The 25,459-nt window shown below is 37.3% G+C and overlaps 1 long non-coding RNA gene and 1 pseudogene across 1 annotated transcript in view; both read right to left on the bottom strand.

Moving 5' to 3' along the window:
• Window positions 1-10,239: 10,239 nt before the first annotated feature.
• LOC147524676 (D-ribulose kinase-like) lies at window positions 10,240-12,945 on the bottom strand (annotated as a pseudogene).
• Window positions 12,946-13,369: 424 nt separating this feature from the next.
• The window catches only part of LOC147524675 (uncharacterized), a 36,985-nt gene continuing 24,895 nt past the window's right edge, over window positions 13,370-25,459 (bottom strand). The window contains exon 3 of the long non-coding RNA XR_015197072.1: window positions 13,370-13,476. This is a non-coding gene — a long non-coding RNA (uncharacterized LOC147524675). The remainder of the gene's footprint in view (window positions 13,477-25,459) is intronic.

The following is a 25,459-nucleotide window of genomic DNA, read 5'->3' as shown; positions in this document are numbered from 1 at the left end:
AGACTAGAAAGAGTTCAAAAGGAAGCTCCTCTCGCTCAGAGATTCTTGTCACAGAAAAATGGGGGAGAGATAGATACAGGAAACCATCTCGTTCTAGAGGTGATGACAGAAGTAAATCTAGGGGTGAAGCTAGAACTCTTAAGGCGAGAGAGGCAATGTTACTATTGTGCCACCAAGGGCCACTTCGGATATGAGTGTAGAACACCAAGAGGGGATGAGAAGAATAACCGTGTACATGAAGACATGGTGCGAGGAATGGAAACACGCATTTAGATACTACAAAGACTAGTCGACGACCTAGTGAGAATTATGTCAGACTGTGGTGTGTGTTGTCTTAGTACCTCATGTCAGGATACGGAGTGGGTGATAGATATAGGAGCATCCTATCACGTCACACCGCATAGGGAATTCTTCACTACCTACAGCTGTGGTGAATATAGTGAAGTGAAGATGGGTAACAGTGGCGTCTCGAAGATTATAAACATTGGAGATGTTCATGTAGAAACCAATGTTGGCTACACCTTGACACTCAAGGATGTAAGACATGTCCCTGACATTTGGCTAAGCCTAATTTCAGCTGGGAAATTAGATGGCGATGGCTTTGTAAACTCGTTTGGTAACGGGGTATGGAAATTGAGCAGAGGTTCCATTGTAGCAGCCAGAGGGAAGAAAACTTGCTCTCTTTACAAAACACATGCTAGTTTGTGTAAAGCGTAAGTGAATACTGAGAAGAAGAAGCTTCCTCCTCAACCGCGGGCACAAGAGGTCGCGGTCATATGGGCATAAAAGGGATGGAAGTTCTTGCTAAGCAGAAGGCCTTGCCAGACATCAAAGGTACACATTTAAATACATGTACTCATTGTTTGGTAGGAAAGCAACACAGGGTGTCTTTCCAAAGATTCCTGTATCATAGAAAGGATAATGTCCTTGAACTAGTGCACACATACTTATGTGGTTCCTATAAAAATGAAGTTCCATGGGGGAACTTCATACTTCGTGACCTTCATTGATGATGCGTCAAGAAAGATATGGGCCTATAGTCTGAAGACCAAGGATGAAGTACTTGGCGTGTTTGAGAAATTTTATATCATAGTGGAAAGAGAGACTGGGAAGTTGTTGAAGTGTATTCGCTCAGATAATGGGGGTGAGTACATTGGGCCGTTTGAAGAGTATTGCCAGAGTCATGTAATTCGTCATGAGTAGACCGTTCCCATGACACCGCAATAGAATGGAATAGCAGAGAGAATGAACCGAACCATTGTAGAGAAGATGAGATATATGCTGTCTCACTCTAAGCTACCTAGAACCTACTGGGTAGAAGCAATGCGTACAGCCGTGCATGTGATCAACCTATCGCCGTCAAAGCCTCTGAATAGTGATTATCCAGAGAGATTATGGTCAGGCAGATATGTTGATTATGGATACTTGAGGGTATTTGGGTGCAGGGCATTTGTGCATATTCCAAAAAATGAGAGATCTAAGCTTGATGACAAAGCCAAGCAGTGCATTTTTCTGGGTTATGGAGATGAAAAGTTTGGTTACAAACTCTATGATCCGATTAACAAGAAGGTAATCCGAAGTTGAGATGTTGTGTTCCTAGAAGGTCAAACCATAGTAGACTTTGAGGAGGGTGAGAAGCTACAGGCTTTCACCAATGATCTTGTTGATTCAGAACCAGAAGTTCCTACTGTGGAACGTGCAGAAGACATTGATAATGCAGAGAACCATGAGTTTGAAGCTTATGATGAGAATCCTATTGCTCATGATGGGATATAACCTATTGGTATAGAAGATGCAAATGAGATGCATGAACCACCACCAGAGCAAGCAGAAGTACATCCTCCTGAGGCACCAACAGATGGGGCAAGGAGGTCAAACAGAGAGAGACTAGCTTCAACCAGGTATCCACCACATACGTACGTGCTACTATCAGATGGTAGAGAATCTATGTACTATCAAGAGGCACTTGAAGGTACAGACAAAGAGAAGTGGTTGAAGGCCATGCATGACGAGATGGATTCTTTGCATAAAAATCACACTTATGAGTTAGTTGAGAAACCGCAAGGACGAAAAATTCTCAAAAATAAGTGGATATACAAAGTCAAGCATGAGGAGAACAATCCTCACCCAAGGCACAAAAGCTTCGCCTTTGTTGTGAAGGGATTCAGTCAAAGGAAAGGGATTGACTTTGACGAGATTTTCTCTCCTGTAGTGAAGATGACTTCTATCCAGGTGGTATTGGGTATGATTGCAAGTATGAACCTAGAGGTTGAGCAGCTAGATATTAAGAAAACTTTTCTTCATGGAGACCTTGAAGAAGATGTCTATATGGACCAGCCAGAGGGGTTTGAGGTCAAAGGCAAGGAGCACCTAGTATGCAAGTTGATAAAGAGCTTGTATGGGTTGAAGCAAGCACCGAGATAGTGGTACATAAAGTTTGATTCCTTTATGGCGAAGCAAGGATACAAGAAGTCTGCTTCCGATCATTGTATGTTTGTTCAGAGATTTTCAGATAGGGATTTCATAATGCTATTGCTATATGTGGATGATATGTTGATAGTTGGACCAAACATCAACAAGATATCCAAGCTGAAGAAAGACTTGAGTAAGTCCTTTGAAATAAAGGATTTAGGTCAAGCAAAGCAGATACTTGGGATGCGGATCACTCGTGACAGAAAGAGTGGAAAGTTGTGGCTTTCTCAAGAAAGCTACATTGAGAAGGTGTTGAAGAGATTCAACATGGATCAAGCGAAGCCAGTTAGTTGTCCGCTTAAAGAGATGTGTCCGAAGGGTGAGAATGAGCAGAGTCAGATGAAAAAGATTCCTTAAGCATCCGCAGTGGGCAGTTTGATGTACGCAATGGTGTGTACAAAACCGGATATAGCTTTCGCCGTGGGCGTTGTAAGCCATTTTCTATCAAATCCGGGGAAGGAGCATTAGGAAGTTGTTAAGTGGATATTGAGATATCTCAAAGGCACTTCCAAATCATGTTTGCGCTTTGGTGGAAGTAATCCCTTACTTGAAGGCTACACTGATGCGCATACATGGCGTCTTTGTTGACTCGATAAAGTCCACCTCCCGTTATCCGGGTTACTTTTGCGGGGAGCAGCTTTCTTGGTAATCAAAGTTGCAAAAGTGTGTTGCCCCCTCTCCACTACGTAGTTCGTATATTGCGACCACCGAAAGTTGCAAAGAGATGTTATGGATGAAGAGGTTCTTCAACGAATTAGGGCTAAAGCAGAAACAGTTTGTAGTTCTATGTGATAGTCAGAGCGCCATCCATTTGAGCAAGAATCCGAGTTTTCATTCTAGATCTAAGCACATATACGTGCGTTATCATTGGATTAGAGAAGTACTCGAAGACAATCATTTGTGTATCGAGAAGATCTATACGAACAAGAATGGGTCGGATATGATAACCAAAGTCTTACCGAAAGGTAAGTTTGATGTTTGTTATGCTATTGCCGGAATGGCAGCACACTTCTCTTGTTGATTTGGAAATTGCATGGAGGAAGCCCCCCTCACTGTTCGGGAGGGGAGATTGTTGGTTTTATCCCTCACATGAGGAGAGAGAAAAGGAGTTCATTTTGCGTGGAAATATTTGAGCCGACCCGCGCTCATATTGGCTTTGACCAAGGCGCGGCCCGCCATGCCGTGGAAGACTTCCAGTACCTTCAGCGCGACCCTCGCCCAAATCTATTTTCAGAAGAAATTTGGGATCGCGAGTTTGCAATAAGAGTTAGAGTTTTTGGCAAAACCTAACACCTAGAAAACACACGAGAGGCAACGCACAAAAGTCAGAGAAAACCCAATCTTGAAAGTTATCAAGATTGAGAGATAACCTTTACAGAAAGATAACCCTATAAAGAGATAAGAGTGATCTAGTAAGGTAAGAGACTTAAAGGAGAGATTATAATCTTCTTTCCTACTTTATAAAGGACTAACTCTTGTGGAAGTAGGCACCATTGGCCGAACCATGATAAATCTTTGTGTTGTGGTTTGTTTTTACTGCTTTATATTATTATTTGTTGTTAATAGTTGTTTAACGAGTTAGGCATGTTAGTATAGGCTGTAGTTGATATTTATAATTTGTTTGGATTTGAATTGAGTTCAAATACAAATTATCTGTGTAGTGGAGAAATCGATTGGTATTGGTATAAATCCCAATACAATGTTGGAGCAAGTATTTTCCAGATCAGCGAAAGCCAACAGTGTCTCTTTTTGATATCTATTGGAATATTATCTATCTTGTCAAAGACACGTATAAACAAAAAACCCGAAACTCAACCCTAGCAGGAGATTAATCACAATGAATCATAGTCATATTGTTTGTGTGCAAAGATTTTCAGATTATGATTGTGATGGAGAGATTAACTTGTTTTGTCTTGAAGTTGCACCTTCATAGATGCGTCTGCTGATATTTGAAGAACTAATGCAGACAAAAGTAGCTTTTCTTGTGGATAAACAAAGTGCGAACAACAACCACAAGAGTGGATTACAAATATCATTTTTCATAATCATGATTTGTGAAAAAGCAACAATAGTACAAGAGTATTACCATCCTTTTACTTCCAAGTTGGTACTGGTTGTAAGCATGGTGTCATAGTGACATCAGTGGTACAATTCTACGTTTTTCATGGACGCAGAATCTTATGGATGATATTAGTAACTCCTAATCTCCTATATACCCTTCTTTTAAGATTGAACGCTGACTATACACACTACAATCTAAAGGTTTATTAATTATTACCATCGGCAATTAGGGGTGATAATTTGGCCCTCAGGCCCTCAACCCGGCCCGACCGCCCTCAAAAATCTTGGCGTCAAAACCCCGAAAAGTTGGCTCCACATTTCAGAAAATTTTTTTTTTTTTTCGATAAGATATATTTTATTTTTTTACATTATATATGTAGTATTTATATATTATTTGCAAATATTTTCACTACAAATGATGTTTAATAATAGTAGTTTACCACATATCATGAGGTATTTTGTAATTTGAGTAAAGAAATTCAAATATAAAAAAAAAAAGTGAATTATGATTATTTTGTGTAACCCAAAATAGAGGTGATAATTTATGTATTATACTATATATTTGTGTAAACCCTAAAAGAAAACCATATTTTACTATTTTACATTATATTTATGTATTATACTATAATTATCTAAATTGTATAAAAAAATTATTAAATTAGTTTTCAATAGGGGATAAATTATAACATAATATAATATATGCACTTTTGTAATTGATTTAATGAAATATAAGTCATACATAAAAGTAAATCCAACCTAACAACATAGTTAAGTATTAAAAATGTAGATATTTTAAGAATATCATCTCTTCCACCATCTCTATCTATTTTTTTTTCTAAAGATATAAGAATTAGTTTTGTATACTTATATACATATCATTAAATCAATTACAAAAAAAAAAAAAAAAAAAAAAAATAAAAAAATAGTAAACTAGTGAAGTATAATTAGATCGCCCGGGCCGAATTCCCTCATTTGGCCCTTGAGGGCCGGGGGTTAAGGGCTTGAGTTTTCATGCTTGACCCTATTATTTTTTTATGGTTTGAGGGCGGGCTAGCCCGCCCGTGTTTTTATCACCCCCTATTCAATGGCAAAGACTCCCTTCTCCCATTTCAGAAAATTTATTAAAGTAGTATTTTTATTTATTGCAAAATCTAGCATGCGCCTGCTGTACCTGTGCTCCAGAATCTGGGCCCTATAATAACCAAGGGGTACGTGTGTACTACTCCACAAAGTCTATAACCAAAATACGAGATAACTGCGCACCCATACATCCCGCGTACTCTAGCATTGTTATTTCTTTATTATTATTTTTTACTTCATAATTTTGTTCAATTGGAACTCATATAAGCAATCCCCACCAGGGGTGTCAACGGTTCGGTTTTTAGTGTTGTAAGAACTAAAAACCATTTAATTTTACAGTTCTGGTTCTGATTCCAGTTCTTAGCAGTTCTTAAAATTGTGGAACCATACCCATAATCATTGGTTTCTAGTGGGTATTTCCGGTTTGGGTCATTTCGGTTATTAATAGATTCACTATTTACACACATTTTTTATTGGTCTTATTAAAAAATGTGTACTATAAACACAAAAATACCGCACGAACGAATCACTTTTTAAATATATTTATATAAGTAATTATGTCATTCAGTAATAAGTTAAATAAAACCATATATTTAAAGTTGTAAACTATATTTTTATATTATTTATAACATTAAATACTAGGAAAACTACATATTACATTAATAAATAAATTTTAGTAATGTATAAATGAATGTTTTATTTCGATATTTTTTATATTAAAAATACGATAACGTTTGGTTCCAGTTTTAGTCTGGTTTTTTTGTTTAAAAAATCATTTGGTTTCGGTTCTATATATACACCATAACAGCTTTTTTGTGACGCCTATTTGGCGTCACAAATAATTTTTGTGACGCTTATTTGGCGTCAGAAATTTGGCGTCTCAATTGGTGTCACAAAAATTTGTGACGGTATTTTGGCGTCAGTAATTTTTGTGACGGCATTTTGGCGTCACAAATTTGTGACAACATTTTCACATTTGTGATGGCATTTTGGCTTCACTTTTTTTGTGACGGCGTTTTGGCGTCACAAATTTGTGACAACATTTTAGATTTGTGACGGTGTTTTGGCGTCAGTAAATGTGTTTTAGTTTTAAAAAAAATAATTATTATTATTTTGCTATATGATCAATCATTTTGCCTTTCAGAGTAATCGTCAAGAGACAACTTATTTTAAAAACAATCCAATTAATCCACAAAATACACAAGTATACCTTCAACAATTAAAATTTTACTATAACTCAAAATTGCCAAATAATCCATTTCACATTTCAAAAATAGTCTACAAAGTACATAAAGATGAACAGTCACGATTTACTCTATATCTCTCAAAATTATTATCAGATAATTTTCACACTTCTGCAATATACAACTACAAGGTACATCTTCTTCGAAAGTATCCAAGGTCTAGCATAAATGAAGCTGCACCTTCAAAGCTCCCATCAAGTGAAAAGAACTAACTCTTAACTTGCCCTTCACAAAGAAAGAAGAAAACGAAGAAAACTTTATTAATGAACTAATAGAAACGAGAAAATATATATCTCACCTAAGTATATATATTGAATATGACAATTGCTAACCAAGGACAAGACATAAGATATGCTGAAAACTTAATAAACTCTTGTGGCCAGTAAAATGATGTTTAGAGAAGCAAATGCACTTTTACATTTAGTGTTACCAATATACAAAACTTTATTTACACACTTCCCTTCTTTTGACATCTATGGATCACTCATTCGAATGACATGAATCCATATTGTCAAAATCCATTAGCAGTAATAGAAAGGATACACTATACCAAAACAAGACATTCCTAATGGTCAGAAATCGTTACTAAAAACATTTGTAACGGTTTTTTTGCGTCACAGTTTTGGCGTTTCTAATGCGTTATTAATATTTGTAACGGTTTAAAACCGTTACATAATTATTTATTGTAACGGTTTTTTCCGTAACTAAAAATATTTGCTAACGGTTTTATTTGCTTAATTGTGTTACTCTTTTCTAACATTAGTAACGCTTTTATAGAGTTCGTAACGCTTTTTGACCGTTACTCGTTTTTAACAACAGTAACGGTTTTATAGTATTAGTAACGCTTTTGTGTGTTACTCTTTTCCAACAACAGTAACAGTTTTAGAAAGTTAGTAACGTTTATTTATGTAACTGATTTATAGAATTTGTAACATTTTGGTAACGGTTTTGTTGCTTTGTAAGTGTTACTTATAACAAAGCTTAGTTACGGTTTTCCACCGTTACAAAACTATTTCATATGTAAAAAAAAATAATTTCCCCCAAAACCACTCTTTTTGGGAGACTACTAACTTGCATAAAGATGTCCCCACTTATTGGGTATTCTACAATCGTCCATAACATAAACAAAAAATCTCACAAGTACATCTAATCACATAATCTTTTATTAAAATAATATCACCAAAACGTCTTTTCATAAATAAAACTTGTCACAAATGAAATATACATTGTTTTCCAAATCAATGGGACTTGTCCCTAAACTCAAGCTCTCACGTCATTTGTACAGAACTCCCACTTTCAATAGTTGCAAGCATCAGGGGATGACTTTGGGTTGGTATCATCAGAAAAGTCTTTTTCATCATATACACCAATAGAAATAAATAAAAAGGAGTCAGGCAGTAGAAAACAAATATGTATAGATATATACTTATATCATTATATCTTATTCTTAAGTAGCAGCTCCTTATACTCAAACTACAAAATTCAGAAAAGAGAGTATGGTAATAGACTAGTAGCAATAGAAGCATAGTATTGAAAGTTTATGTAACGCCCCAAAACCCTATAACCTTGTCAGACACCTTGACGAAAGACATAAAAATTTCGGCAAAATCTCCTTTGTATTTTCAACATTTCATAGACATAAATCCCGTCATAACCTGAAAATCAAATAATATACTTTCATATCATATATTAAAACCTCAGACCTTGGTCGTAAACCTAACTACTCAAATATATATTGATTCGTAGAACCAGCTACCTAACCATCTCGACCAATGCCAGTTAAGTCAAATAACTAATCCTCGAATCAAAAGGACACTATATACACTAGTATACTGCATTGCAGTGGGGGCATGAGCGGAGCGGGGAAGATTTTTTTTTTAGGGGGGGGGGGTTTCAAGAATATGAAATGTCCATCTTACTTAGGTTTAAACGGTTTTTATGCTTTCATACATAGCTTGACTGGATGGGATTGGAATATCAATAAACTACAAAGAAATCACGAACATACCTTAAGGAGTTTTCCAAAGACCACAAAACCGCATCGGTGTTTCCAATTCCAATCGGCCGAACTAGCCAAATGCACCAAAGATTGCATGTGTGTAAATCAATACCAAGCGGGACCTGCAAGCAAATTAAATAAAGTCATAAAAGGACCTGTAATGTTGTTATCCACCATAAAAGATGATGATGACGAGGCCACTTGGTTACTCAGTTTCTAGAGGACCCTGTAATGTTGTTATCCACCATAAAAGATGATGATCACATTGCTGTGTATAAGATATCCAAGTTAGAGAAGAACACAGTGTATAAAATTTAATGTCATCTTGTTGAACCAACCTAGCTAGTAATCTGGGTCACCAAGAAAAGTCCGGTAATGTAACCTAAATCAAGGAAAAATGAAAATGTAATGTTCATTATCCTTTCTACGCTCGAGTTGTAGAAATTGTTGATTTAAAGTTTAGTTCAATATTTACCTTATAGAGAGGAGCACGATACTATGGAATAGACAATTGGAGTAGGAAGAAACGACTTGAGCGTATATAAAAAGTTAAATGGGCGACCGTTATGAAAAGTACAAGCTACACAGGGGAAAGTCACCGCTAATTAAGTAACACATATCGACAAGATATAACTTGTAAACGACTATATAAATTGCACAAGTCTAGCTCCAAATCTTACAAGAACTAATCCTAAAGGCATTAACTCTGTAGTTTCTGCGTAATCTTTGGTTTTGGGGTCCATCTCCATGTCCAAGTTTGACAAAGACACGGCTCGCGAGAGCAAGTGTCGCTAGAGTCAGTCTTGTGACGAGGAAGACTTCTCTCATCCTAACTCGTTCCTTGCTTGAAACCAAATATAAATGGATAATTGACACGATAACGCCTCCAAAAGAATATGTTGACATCATACATGAACATGTGTTATACAACTAATCCAAATAAACCGCAGGGAAGTTTACATTTCAAGATTAACAAGAGACAAGGAAAACAACTTCGATTTTTCAAGAGAGCACGTGTGACATATTGGAATTTATAAGAATATTAGATCAAGGGTCACCTATAAAGGGGAAACATGTTTTCCATATATTGAGTACTACCCTTTGTTCCCATGATTCCACGTGCATGTATGATTAGTACTAAGCCAACAAGAGAGCTGCATGTCCATTTCTCATTTTAGCTCCCCTCCCGGAAGAACACTTCTTCCACTCGAGTTGCACCTAGATCCTTTAACAATCCATAAGCCTTTGCCCGAATCACATGTAAATAGGCAATTTGAAATGATTTTGCAGATATGAGCATTGGTGGTAAGACCTTGAAACCCAACGATATAAAATTAGTTGTTAGTAGCTATCGAAAACAAACTATTTAGAACAAATAAGTTTTCACTTCAATGCGAAAGCAATGGATTCTAGAATGCCATGTAGGTACTCGCATCATTTGCTGGTCTTGGATGTAACCTAATAAAAACAACAACTGTTTACTTCTTGATGATAAAAGATCATAGAAAACCTACAACAAAGAGAATTTAGATCTTCATTCGTTTTCGAGGATTGCCCTTGGCATGGACCACTTTGGGGTCTTGGTCCTTGTTTGCAACTGTGCCCAAGACTTGGGGCTAAAACAATACTCGAGCTTTATTATTGACCGCCAAAAGATTGCTAACTAGAACCTTAGCTGAAAAACTTTTCAACAAATTAGGAGGGTAATACCCGGGTGGCATTTCCGGATCCGCCACAGAAACCGCTTGCCAACCGGCCGGGAGAGGGTAGTAGTCATGAGGAGAAGATCTCTTGGGATCTATTTGTCGACTCAATTTTCCCAACCGGTCATCCGTGAAAATCTGCCTAAGAACAGCTCCTCCAAGATTTGAGGCACCTCCAACAAGCCACCTATCATCGAGACGATGACTATACACCTCATATCGTGAATCATCGACTTCGCCCGTGCTAAGGAGTTTAACCGCAAGCGTTGAGCCTAACGATGTTACCTAACAAAGTATACAATGGAGTTCATTAGTAGCTACATATGTAAGGAAAAACCAAGCGGATGCAAGGGACTTAAGGGAAAGATACCCACACTATTAAACGTTTATAGTATACGTAATGAATGTTCCCCGAAAACTGCTCTATAAACAAAATTTGAATAGTTGGTCAAATATTTCAAAACATCCAAAATAATGAGATGGAATGGGCATTTGGTGTAATCTGTTGATACTATATCCGTGATGTTCTCGCTTTAAGAATACATTATAGTTTCTAGGAGGAATACAAAGAAAGATGAGTTTTGAAAATGTCTTACTACTTTCCTTTCCCAGGTTGTGTAGCACGCGGCTTTTGCAAGAAAAGCGACTATGCTATCTGTTGTCCCCTGCATGATAACACATTCTTTTGGAAAACCCGCCATGTTGGGTATGGAAAATCAGCTTAGGCAATAGTGAAAAGAACGGGGACTCGGTGCAACGTTGACAGCAGTTGCTAAACTTCTAAAGATGACTGGCTTCACAAAATTCACTTAAGAGAACCTAATAGCATCAAGAAAACTGGTTCAAATATGTTCACTCTCTAATTTCATGACTTTCAAAATGACAAGTAGTTTTCTCTATTAGAATATTGCAATATCATCGGCCTTCAAAACATATAACATACCAAACTGCACTCTAACATCCTCTTTCATCGAGCCAACTGAAGTTCTAGGAGCTATGACAGAAGGCAGCATGTGTGAATAAGGCTGAGAAACCGGCCACTTTGGGTAGGAGTTGATTTCAGGGTCATATCCAACCTGGTTTGTCCAAAGCTCCTTCAGAAAATGGAGGTGGATTGTGCGGTCTGCATGCTGCCACTAAGCCTGCAGAGATTGTTGTTTTCAGATTTGGAGTTGATACGTAGTTAATAAATTACATTCCACCTAGGTGGGAAAAAAAGAAGAATGCTTTTTTTAGACGCAGACAACTTACATCTCAGTATATACACACCGCTTTAACTTCTCAGCTTGGTTAGTAACACTTCTTAGAAACAAAGATGTGCTTTATGGTTTGATCCAACAAAGAATCAATGCTACATCGTTTCATCACGTAAGAAAAATGTGAATTACTTGAAAGCAAAAGGCAGAAAAGTCGGTAAAACCACACAGAGAACGGAGGATATACTACTATAAAACAAGTATACACCTTTCCACCATTTGGGACAAGCTCTCGTAGCTCCTTAACTTCGATCTTGGATCAACTGTCATCCCTCGGTCTTGGCTTTTGAATATCACTATTCCTGGCCTTCTTTTTTTGCCAATGTGACATGGCTTGGTATCCTTCCTAGATAGAATACACCCAAAACCCATTTCTTGTTCTTCGGCAATCAAATTAGCTCGATCTTTTCAGTGAAGATTTAGATGGACACTTTGTAAGATCTTTCCCCGTCCTGAAACAAAACCAGTTCTTCTTGAGCTCCATGGACTGAATCATTTTCTCCCAACCGACCGCATTCGATTGACTTCTGCGTTTGGCAAGAAGCATCTCCCCGAGGAGCTTGTAGGTGATCTGATACTATTGGATCTAACTGATGCAATATCCCCAGAAGCATCACACATATATGAAACCATTGCATCCAATAGATTATCTGCATCTCCTTTTTTCAAAATAAATCCATTGGATACCCCAGCTGATGGCTCCCTACTTCCAGTGAAATCTGTATTGCAAATTGAGCTGCTACGCACATCATCACCTGAGCCATTTGGGATCCACAGATAATCATTGCAACTTTGTTGGAGAGATGGACCAAGTGCTTTGTGTAACTTCGCGACTCGTGGGAAAGTTTAAAAATCCATACAAACTTTTCGATCACCACGACCGGACTCGCTTCAAATTGGTGATCCACCATCTCATAATAAGGGGAAATGTTCATACCCATGTTAGTGAGGGCAGAAAAACTATGTTCATTGAAGTTACAGTGTGAAAAAACCCGTAGATTTTCCTCTAGACCAGCAAGGTCAAGTGCATCAAGTCCCATCATATCCAAATGGTTTTCATTCCACAACTGGTTTTGATTATACGATACTGCAGTAGTATCCATGGTTAGATCTCCAAATCCAAATGCCATTATGCTATCAATATTGTTACTTTGAACTTGAAGATAATCTTGACCAATAAACTGGGTTTTCAAGTTTTTCATCCAAGACCGAACACAAGTAAGAAGTAATAAGCTAATTTGGTGAAAAAATAAAAAAACTGGAACCACAGGACATCACTTATTCAGTGACTTGCTTTTTTTTTTTTTACATTTAACATCACTTTTAAAGAGGTTTCATATTTTCTAATTTTCAAATCGTTTTTAAAGTGATCCCACTGTTTAGAGAGAATTGAATGCTCCCACTATTTACCCAAGTGGTCAACCCACAAGCTGCCATTACTGCTATTCATCAAAAGCAGGACCACAAGCTTCGGACAATTAGCTAATTAAGACTCTTAATCATCTTGGTGCACACTAAACATTGGACAACATATTTTGGTGAGTTTCCCGAAGGCTGAGATGTGTGAGAGTCTGAAGTTGAATTATGAGATGGAAGTGGGACTGAACTCGATGGCTGAGAAGCAATAGATTGAGATTGACCTAGTGCCATTATTAAATAGCCTACTATATGACAAAAAAATATTAGAACAAATAGGTAAAATTAGGATACCACAAAAAAATGACAAAGTTCAAAAGTATACATTTATAGAGACTATTCTTGATTAAAAAAAAAGATAAAAAAACAACTCAAACACACCTTTCACCCAACCGCATTGCACAAACTTCAAAATAGAAAGAGTTTATATATTTAAAAGTAGAAAATGAGAAGTTCGCATGCAACTAAAAATCTCACAATATGAGAGTGCAACTATTACAATCAGGTTAGACTTTCCATCAACGGCTGCAAATTAGGTTGGTCCTCAAGAATAGATTGGAAGTCAGTTGGTGCATCTAGTTCATCAACTCGACTTGTCAATCGCCTAAGCGAATTTATGACTACCCACAAGTTAGGATTTCTCAAATCCTCCGAGTAAAACACCTGACTAGCCTCAGAAGCAAGAATCACCGGCTCATCAAAGTATTGATCAACACTCTTTAGCCTATTGAGATTAACCATCACCAAATTAGAATCTGGACAAAGTTTACAACCATTGGTCTTGTCCTCCACCCTCACCCAATTGCAGTAAAAGACAACATGTGGGAAGGTCATATAGTCCAACTCTATTATCTGTTCGATAACCCCATACCACTTAGTCGATGCATCAATAGGATTTTTGTCTTTCCTACTCGACGTAAACGTAGTGATTGCTTTCATGCAAACACCACTATCTTGTGTGGAAACCGTTTTAGATCATGCGACCTAGTAGAGAACACAAAACCATTAACACAGTACTTTTTATATGTTTTAGCTTTGAACAATGGTCCTTGGACAAATCGCCATAAGTCACAATCTGTGTCTTTTGCAACCAACAACTGTGAAGTAAAAAAAAATGACAATTAGAAAGATAAAATTAAAATACTAATTGTAATATCCTACTAAACTAAATTATATATAAAACAATACCTTGTCATATAACCACACAATAAACTCAGTCTGTATCTCCACTTCTGTCTTTGCTACCCCTTTTCTTCTAGCACGTGCAGTTGCTTGCAAGGCACGATATTCACTACAATTTGTTTATACAGTTTGACACGACTATTTATTACGACTTTTTAGACTAGTAAATGTTTGAGTCAAATCTATCAAAAACAATCAAACCTGTAATGTTCATCAAGCTTTTCGATGTCGAAATTAAAAAAGAAAAACACCTACGGATTTGTATCCATTGTTCCTTGCCTAGGATCACAATTTTACCCTCAAGTATAGGCCCCTCATCACTATACTCTCCATCTTCATCTAGAAATGCCTCACGAGTAGTATTGTGATTTCCATCCCGAGAATTTGGCATGTACTCCATAGCATACCTAACAGACTCAGAAACAATATAGGACTCCGCAATGGAGCCTTCAACATAACGTTTATTGCTCGGAATATTTTTACACTCCTTCATTGCCCTATTAAAATAAACAAAACCAAAATTGTACTTTGTAGTTTTGTCGATAATAATTGCCACTAAATAAAAAATAAAAGTAAAGGCATTTTACATACCGTTCAAATGGATACATCCACCTAGGATACATAGGTCCACAAATCAGCCTTTCATCAGCCAAATGCACCAAGAGGTGGATGCTGATATCAAAGAAAGCGGTTGGAAAATACTTTTCCAATACACACAATGCCTATGCAACCATGTATTTGGCATCTTGGATTTCCTTTCGGATTAAGACTTTCGAACATAGAAGATTAAAAAATAAGCTAATCTGATGAATAGCTCTATGCAAATCGCGGTGTTTTGGAAAAGCGTGCTGAAGCAAAACTGGAAGCAAGTAACACATAATCACGTGATAGTCATGTGATTTCATTGTAAGCAAACCAGGAGGACTCAAAGTGACAATGTTTTTTAAGTTTGATGAAAAACCTGTAGGAAGCTTCAAATTCTTCAAAATTGTGCAGAACTCAAGCTTCTCATCTTTATTCAAAACAAATGGGGCCTTTGGTTTAACAGATCTCCCTGTGATTGGGTCTGTTTGCATCCATTGACCACTATGAATCCCCATTTTCTTCAAATCCTCTCGTGCCTGAACTGTATCCTTTGTTTTGTCTTTCTTGTCAAGAATCGCATTTATTATGTGTTCTGCCACGTTCTTCTCATCGTGCATCACGTCAATAACATGTCGAATTTTATGCTTCGGCCAATATTCCAGTTCAAAGAGAATAGACCTCTTATACCATGCTTTAGTAACTTCATAATCTTCATCGCCTTCATCATCTCCAATAGCAAACACATCCACATCATCTATACTCCGCTTTGGTACCTTTTAATACTTTCCCGTGTACATAATGGACCGCGACTTTAACATTTTCTCAATTACTTCTCCCTTTAACCTTGGCGGAGGAGGGTTTAACTTTTTTGTCTTAACTCCTAAGTACTTGCCTTGCCTAAATGGGTGATCAGATTTAAGAAACATCCGGTAATTTGTATAAACGATCTTCCTTGCGTTCCGAAGATGCATAGACGGAGTTTCATCACCACAAATAGGACAGGCTTTGTAACCATGTGTTACACAGCCTGATAAATTGCCATACGCTAGTAAATCATGAATGCCCCACATCAACATAGCCCTCAAAGTAAAATGCTCCTGTTTGTGCATGTCATAAGTCGCCACCCCTTCTTTCCATAACTGTTGTAACTCATCAACTAGTGGTCTAAGGAATACATCGATGTTTTGACTTCGGTGCCTTCGCCCGGTATTAACAACGACATCATATGGAACTCAGATTTCATGCACAAAGACGGTGGCGATTATAAGGCACCATGAAAACAAAGCAACAACTATAACCGGTGGATTGAACACCACGTGGATTGAATCCATCGGTTGCAATTCCAAGCCAAACATTACGCCCTTCCTTAGCAAAATCTGGCCAATCATCTTTACATGTCTTCCAATCGAAGCGAGTCGATTGATGCCTCATATAATTCCAAGAAGGTGTCGCTTCATCGTGCCCGCGCCATTTCACGTGCTATCCATGATATAGTGTACAACCATTTAAGTCTAGGAATCAAAGGAAATGTCTCAATACTTTTCTCGCCTCTTTTGTTTCTTTTTCTTTCCGATTTCCCCTCCTTTACTTTGTACCTAGGGCGTTTCACATTGAGGACACAATCACAAATCAACTTGATCTTTATAATATAGCATACAATTATTTTCACTTGCATCTATGCACTCAGCTTTCATTCCCAAATCTTTCAACATTGCCTTCATTGCAGGATACTTAGAAGGCAAAGTGTTTCCATTTGGCAACCACGTTTTCAACAAAGACAAAAGCGCGGTCACACTATTTCCCGACCAATTATACTGCTTCTTCAAGTTATGGAGGTCCACAGCTGCTGAAAGGGTTATGATAGGAGCCTCACATGAGGGGTATAATTTTTCTTCTGCTTTTTTCTTATATTCATTGTACCTCTTACCCAAATCAGGTTCTAGAACAATAGGTGGTTCAACATCTTCGGCTTGACTTCCATTGCCTCCACTCAAATCACCCACTAATTCTTCATGCATGCCATAAGCAACATCAACAAAATTCCCTATCCCTAGTCCTTTCTCACTATTTTCTTCTTCAACTCGGTTTACCATTCGATCCTTATATGGGTTCTCACCATGTAAAACCCATACATGATATGTTGATTCTATACCGTTATGAATCAAATGTTTTCTAACTATATCATATGCAAACCTTTTCCTATTTCGACATTTGTTACATGGGCAAGGACACGGGTCGACGTTTTCACCTTTGCCACTAGCTTAATAGAATAAAATCGAAAACCCCTGCCTATACACACCCCAAGTCTGTCATTTTCATTCATCCAATCTTTTGGAATCAGGTTGATCTGCAAGTAGCACATCAAGTAAACACAAGGAACAAGTGATAGGGTCAATGTCATTTCCTACTAGCCCGCTTTTTAGCACTATCTGTTTATGAAAATTTGATGCATAACGCTCTATAAATATTGAACTATCTCTCGTAAACAAGCTAAACGGTGCCTACATTTTAACCATTAAATTGCTAAACATGATCAAATGTACTTCAATTGGTAAACACAATTAGATACTTAACTACTTGGCAATCGGAAGGATTAAGTGTGGACTGATTTCAAACGCTTTACTTTGAAGGCATTATAACATATAAGCACAAAATGCAAGACAAAATAAAAGACTTCTCATTCCCCCCAACATGCGTACACTCTACTCAAGATAATTGCCTGAAATTCAGTCTTAAAAAAATATAAATATATGCTATCGGTTTGCACATATATACAAACTCATGTAGTTCATTGTAGATTTTATTCCAAAGGCTCAGCCAATAGGATGCGGACTGTCAAATCACTTCGATACAAGTTTGAAAATTTTGAACTTGCTTCAAATATGAGTCTGAATTTCAAAAAGAGATACTTTGTGTACTAGTTCAGATTTTATCTTTTAAAACCCACAGTTACCAGAAACAAGACATGGGTTATTCTTTGTTTAAATATTCAACCCATTCCAGCATGAACTCTAGAAAACCCTATCCACGCTATCAAACTAAAAAAAAAAAGTTAGATACTACTAACAATCAAGCATGGAGCCAGGGATTTTGTTCCAGGGTGAGCCAATGAATGCTACAACTTCGTAGACAGATAACTTGTAGGAAAGTAGAAACACAATTCATAGACACACAGCTACTAGTTATCTCAGTTTAGAGTCGGATGGTGTGCATCACGATTAGCTAGTTCGATCTACGTAGAGACCACATCTATTAGACGAACAAGCGGAATACAAAAATAATATGAAAAAAAATGCCAAAAATTAGAGAGCTTGTCGCTCTACTTGCCTCCGTCAGATCTTTGTTTTTGTTTTTCAAAGAAATTATTTTGTTTTGAAAGTTCTTTCTAATTTTGCATTTCGATCTCTTCTTATGATAAACTCAATTAACCCCGAAATTAAAGGTGTGTCTATGACCACAGAAAGATCCAACCATTAGTTAAATTTCTCAATTTCCAAAGATCCAAAGGTCACATTTCTCAATTTCGAAGGCAACCTCTTTTTAATCAAGTTATCGCCATTATTTCAAAAATTTGAGAGAGATGAATAAGATGGAAATAATAAATACAGAGATGTTAATGAGAGTTCCACTAAAATAAAACGAAAATACTTATATAACCTACCACTTTGTTTGTTGATTCTCCCCTCTCATTAATATTTCCACAGTCCAATCTTTTTCTTTCTTTTATTCAGTTGTCACTCCATAGAAAAGAGAGAGATTGATTGAAAAAAATATTTCTAAAACATGCCTACTGGTTTTCTGGATTTCAATGTAAGGTTTGATTGAGTTTAGGGAGTTTGAATTAAAGAAATGGAATTAGATTAGATTAGAGAAGCATTTGGGTTCATTTTTAATTCACTACCAAATTACTCCCTCAAACACAATATACCATTAAATTTTTGTTAAAATGAAAATTATCTTATCTATAAGTGAGGGAAGTTATGGAGGGGTGAAACTGGGTTTGTTTTTCAAATCAACTGCTTTTTTGGGCTGAATATATGGAAAGGAGTACTCCAAACAAAGTAAATAAGTAAAGTTAGTACTCTCTAAAAATAACACTAATTTTTCTGCTAAAATCCGGGGTGAGCGAGTACCACTCGCCCCCCCCTAGCTCCACCACTATTAACAATCTAACAATCCACAAACCAATGCCGACAATGGGTAGCTTTAATCTGTTATGTGAGACGATAACTGGACCGGTTGTTACATCGATGGGAGTCCATCATTTCGAAAGCATACCTTGTTAATCACTCAAGACAGAGCTGAGATATTGACCCAGTGTTAGAATCATTCAACCGGTGAAGGGGAGGACACTAACAGATGACATTTGGTCAATATAGTAAAGTATAACAACTTACTCAGGTTCATTTTTTTTTTTGAAAAATGAAACTCCATGGCCACCTATTTTCTTCAAATCTGAATTTTAATGTCATTAAACAAAGAAGGTGGCCATTCTATGAACCTTCCCTCCAAAAGAGAAATGTGGGTTATCACCAATCAGTCAATTCTAATTGTTATAATCCTCAAATGCCAAAAGATAAACTATACTGAACCAAATTGTACCGTGCATTCACATGAAATGAGTTCAAACAATTCTACAATTCTACTAAGCATCCATCCAAGTAGGCTTAAGCTAAAAACATTTCAATAAAGTAAGAATGGTAAACGAAAATCTGGCTATCCTTAACATCCACCAAATCTCTCCATATGCCCACTCTTGTACATAAGCAAATCCTACAAAAATTTGCAGAAGTCCAACATTTCTAGCGACCACTGCCACGTCCGCGTCCTAGCTGATAAATGATAAAATGAATAGCTTACCTACGAAATGAACGATGAAATCAAAACGTAAGTAAACTAAACTATTTATGTTGCTATGTTCTCAAAGTTTCCTACTCTCAAGTCTATCGTAATAGAGTGGAGTAACGAATTCGTTCCACTCCTAGTGCTCTAGCATGTAATGTTTTCTAATCTAATTACTCAGTCTTAAGTCAATGAGAGCTTTACGAAGGTGGTATACTACGATACTTACTGAATTTGATTACTTGAATTTAACTACGAATGCTATGGAAATATGATTGTGCTTGAATCTAGATAAAGGATTAGAGGGGAATTGAATCCACCTCGAATCCAACTTAATAGCCTAACATAGATTCTTGTATCTCGATTCTTACGTTCTTACGGCAAGAAATTCGAGTTCTAATCCCTAGTGTTCATGGCATTTCTACCGAGTACTAACTAGCATGTGAGGTCATCCACCCATTCTCATGGCGAATCACGACCTTCTAGATTGGAATAGATTCTACAATGTTTCTACACTATACCACTAAGTTTTCATCAAGGCTTTATCAACCCCTCTAATGGAGGTTTTAGCCTTGAGTCATCAAACCATCATTTCCCATTTCATTATAACTACACATCATATTAGAATTCTAACTTAACTAAATTAACTAACAAGAATTAAAATCAGATCTATAAATTGAAATAACACAATTCAAAATTGAGAAAACAACTATTTTATTTATCTAATCAATCAAGAACAATGATTCAAAGACTTAATCTAAAACAAGAATTGAAAATGGAACTAAAGCTTAATTTAATTAATGAAAACAGATCTAAAATTATCTATATTATTTTAGGTCTAACTAGCTACCATTAACAAAGAGCTAAACTTTGGTTTTTATACTTTCAGATCCAAAAATCGTGGATGGGCTTGGAGCCATGTTTTGGGCCAGAGAATCAGGCCCAAAACCCAATTCTTTCAGTCCAAAAAGGCCTCTTCAGTTGTAGTTGGCTCCCACAGACTTTTTGTCTACTTTTACTCCTCTGATTGGGTCAAGGCTTAGACCATTGGAAAGATCTTTCCGAGCCGGTCGTTTTGACATAAGGTAGGCCCAATTCCGAGGTCTGAGTCCAAAGATACGGCTTTTGAAGTTCTGGCGACTTGTGTCTTTGTTTCACCGTGTCGACTTTTCAGCTTTTTGACGGGCTTTAGGAAGGCTTTATCTTCTTGAATCTTGGCCTTTAATCATGGAACTCCTTAGTAACCAACCTTTTCTCCTTTATCTCACTAAAGTGGCACATTTCGCACATAATGGACTTTGAAGCCCGAAATGCATAAAACACGTGTCAATGTTAACTCTTAATTATTACTCACATAATTGGTCCAAAAGTATGATCAAGTGTTAAAGGGTTAAAACTACAGTTTTGGGCTCTTATCAAACCACCCCAAATAGCATTTTGCTTGTCCTCAAGCAAAGATGAGAAATTAAAATAAGTGACCAAAAATGGAGTTCTATCTACTCGTTTACCGAGTCGCGATTGCATTGACCCTATGCAACAAGGCCTTAAACCACTAGGAATTCCCTAGTGGACGAGTTATAGCCTCGTGAGAGTTTTCTAGTGAAGGTACTCACAAACTTCAACTATACTACAACGACTAAGAAATAAAACTATTGTTTTCCTCATTCATGTCCCAACTATCTATACATCTCACTAGCAATTGAATAAGAATAACCAAGTCAAAAACCTAAACTAATATATGCATAATAATCAATCATCTATGATACTGATAAGAGCCCAAAACTGTAGTTTTAACCCTTTAACAGTCATACTTTTAGACCAATTATGTGAGTAATAATTAAGAGTTAACACTGATTACGTGTTTTTATGCATTTCAGGCTTCAAAGTCCATTATGTTTAGAAATGTGCCACTTTAGCGAGATAAAGGAGCAAAGGTCGGTTACTAAGGAGTTCCGTGATTAAAGGCCAAGTTTCGAGAAGACAAAGCCTTTCTAAAAGCCCGGTCAAAAGCTAAAAAGTCGGCGACGCGGCCTAACGACACAAAGTCGCCAGAACTTCCTCAAGGACATATCTTTGGACTCAGACCTTGGAATGGGGCCTACCTTATGTCAAAACGACCGGCTCGGAAAGAGCTTTCCAATGGTCTAAGCCTTGACCCAATCAGAGGAGCATAAGTGGATGGAAAGTCTGTTGAAGCCAACTGCAGCTGAAGAGGCCTTTTTGGACTGAAAGATTTGGGTTTTGGGCCTGATTCTCTGGCCCAAAACATGGCTCCAAGCCCATGCACGATTTTTGGATCTGAAAGTATAAAAACAAAAGCTTAATTCTTTGTTAATGGTAGATTTTTAGGTTAGAAAATAAAGGTAGCTTAGAATAGAAAGTAGCCATTAAAATAGCTTCTAGATCTAGTTTTTCATGTAGATTAATTAAGTTTAGTTCCATTTCAATTATTGTATTAGATTAAACCTTTGAATCTTGTTCTTCATTTTGATTAGATCAATAAAGTAGTATTTTTATCAATTTCGATTTTGTCATTTCCATTTCTAGATCTAATTTCAATTCATGTCTTTATTTCATTTGAGTCATTAAATTAGATTTCATTATTGTTTAATTAAGTAAATTTCAATTCTTTATATCATGTTTAGTTTAAAAGTAATAAAAAATGATTGCGTAATGATTCTCGGCTAAACCTCAATTAGAGGGGGTTGAGAAGCCTTGATGAAAGCTTGATTTCGATTAACGTAGATTCGTCGTAATTTCTTTTCCACTCTAGAAACGTTTAGTTCACCATGAGAATGGGTTTAATCGTTCACATGCTAGTTATTAATTGATAGAAATGCCATGTGTAATTAGGGATTAGGAAGAACCAATTGTTCTGTGAAGTAGTTCAATTCGGATTACGACGATTTGTAGTTAATAGGATTAAGTCGAGTTAAGGTGGAATCAATTCCCCTCTAACTCCTTATCATCGAATCAACGTAGCATTCCCTTAGTTATTCCCATCGTCGACTAGTTGCAATTCGTGGGTAGTGGCATCGTAGTCTAGTTGCCTTTTTCGTAAATCTCTCATTAGACTTTAAGTAGAGAGTACGAACACGTGAGAACACAGCATGCGGAAGGACTAGGAGTAGAACAAATCACTCTACTCCACTATATCTCATAGACTTGAGAGTAGAATCTTTGATAAATATAGACCGATAAGATTAAGTTTAGTTTTACTTGCGTTTAGAGTTCATTGTTTTATTTCGTAGGTAAAGCTATTCATTTTACTAGTATCAAATGGCGCCGCTGCCATCTTAGTTTCACTTTCGTATTGTTTTCGTAGTGTTAGTACTGTTCTTAAAGTCCCATTTCACCTACCCACCCATGTTTGATTCATACTGTGGTTGTCCATTTCAGAGTTGAAAAATTCGGGCGAAATTAATTACGATGGCCTTGGCTTTTCCCGAGCCTAACCATCCCCTAACTCATCGGCCCTCGACCAGACCTTTAAACTCGGAATTCTAAGATACACCGAAGCGACCGTGCACTTCTATCGCGCGACCAGCGCCTTAACAAAATTTTTCGTTTCGGCGGTTTTGATTCAACTTTGATCTTTCATATTTTTCAGTGTTCTAACCTCGCTATATACACCTGAACAAGCGTAAACAAGACGCTTATTCATAAGCTGAAACAAGGACGCTTGTCGGTATTCCTTTCTTCCACACCTCGCCTCCTATTAGAGGTTTATACTAGTATATAAGAATTGTTTGGAGTGTTGATGTGTTTAGCTAAGTTTGGTTTTAGCCTTGTATGAGATTAAGGTCTGGCCGAACAAAAACACCGAATGTAATTACACAACAACGCCAACAAACAAGTCTATCTAGTATACCACCCACTACACCTCTAGCTACTATTTCACACACATCACCTGACACAATGCCCGACGAAGAAGAGAGGCCTCTCTCTGACTTCTACAAAGCCTTGAGCGATAGCCCCAAATCTTGCATCGCTCTAGCAGACCGGTGGGGGATTTCGAATCCCTCAAATATTTTAATTTGTTACCCATTTTTCATGGATTAGACCATGAAAAATCTTATCGGCACATCGTAAGATTGAACAAGTCCTAACAACATTCCACCATCCTACGGTTGGTATGGAACAAATTAAATTAAGGGGTATTCCCTTTCACCTTAGCCGATAAAGGCGGCGTCTTGGTTAATTGCCCAAGCCTGATTCGTGGACTCGTGGGCTAAACTTGTTCAAATTTGTTTATGGAACATTTTACCCACCCCTAAAGACGGATGAGATGCTTTCCAAGATTCATTTCTTTTTCGACAAAATCCTCATGAAACATTTTGAGGCTTGGATTCGTTTCACCGATCTCCTTATAGAGTGTCCACATCATAACTTAGCGAAAAACACGTTAGTTCGTGCCTTTTTCAAAGGACTTCTACACCACCATAAAGAAGTCCTTGACATAATGAATGGGGGTAGTTTCTTAAGCAAAGGAGCCTCGGAGGCTTATAAATTTTTAGAGGACCAAACTAAGTGAAATAACAACTGGGGGGGTAGTGACGATATCCACCGCTCCGCTAGTTCTTCTAATACAGTTAAGGCCGCCGGTATGTTTGAAATTAAACACGATCCTGAGCTAAAAACTCTAATCGAATCACTCACTAAAAAGGTAGAGGCCATTTCGGTTCAACAAAATCCTATTCCCGTCATGAATGTAAATTCAAATCCATGTAGTTTCTGTTGGAGCCCCGAGCATCCCGACTCCCACTGTCCTATAGCCTATGAACATGCTTGTTCCATTAATAGTGAACCTAACGCCCCTTGGAGACAAAATCCTAACTTCGGTTGGAGAAATAACCAAAACGTCACACCTCAAGGGTACAATAATCAATATGTTAGGCCTCTACGATAGCTTTAACCATGCCCCACTACGACAAGGGCGAAGTCGGGGAATTTTAATAATTATAACAACCAAGTGCAACCTCGACAAGATCAAGCACAAAGTCAAGGTAGTTATAATAATTATAATGCTAATAGAGGTATCGTTCCGTAAATAATAACTATCAAAATCCACCCATAAATAATTCACGTGAACTAGTTCCAATCCACACCACCCGTGACTACTACACCCACACAACCGGATCGTCTTGACACCTTCATACAAGTGAGCCAAAAACTTTTCCAAACCATGGCTCAATCTAACCAACGCTTCTACAATCGGTTAATAATTTAACCAAACAGTTGGCTCAAGATAAAGCCCAACCCAAAGGTGTGTTGCCAGTCACGAAAATACCTAATCCTAAAACAACAAATATAGCCTTTGAGGTAACCGATAATACTAGTAGTGAATATGAAAATGTAGGTGAGCTAAAGGCCATCACCACTCTCGCTCTAGCAGAGTGGTTGATAACAAAGTAACTATGCCTATAGTTACCCCCACCAAGAGTCCCCTACACCGCTATATTACTAGATACCGAAATAGAAACCAAGAGCCTACCATTGTAGAGGTACCAATTACAACAAAACCTAAGAAGCGGGAAGCCACGGTTAAACATCCGTGTAATACCATTGCTAAATATAAACGAAACCACCGCTTTCCACAAAAATTAGCCATGTTAACTA

The sequence above is a fragment of the Coptis chinensis genome, chromosome 1 (genome assembly GCF_015680905.1).
Source record: "Coptis chinensis isolate HL-2020 chromosome 1, ASM1568090v1, whole genome shotgun sequence".
Classification (NCBI taxonomy): domain Eukaryota; kingdom Viridiplantae; phylum Streptophyta; class Magnoliopsida; order Ranunculales; family Ranunculaceae; genus Coptis; species Coptis chinensis.
This window is presented reverse-complemented; position numbering and strand designations above follow the sequence as displayed.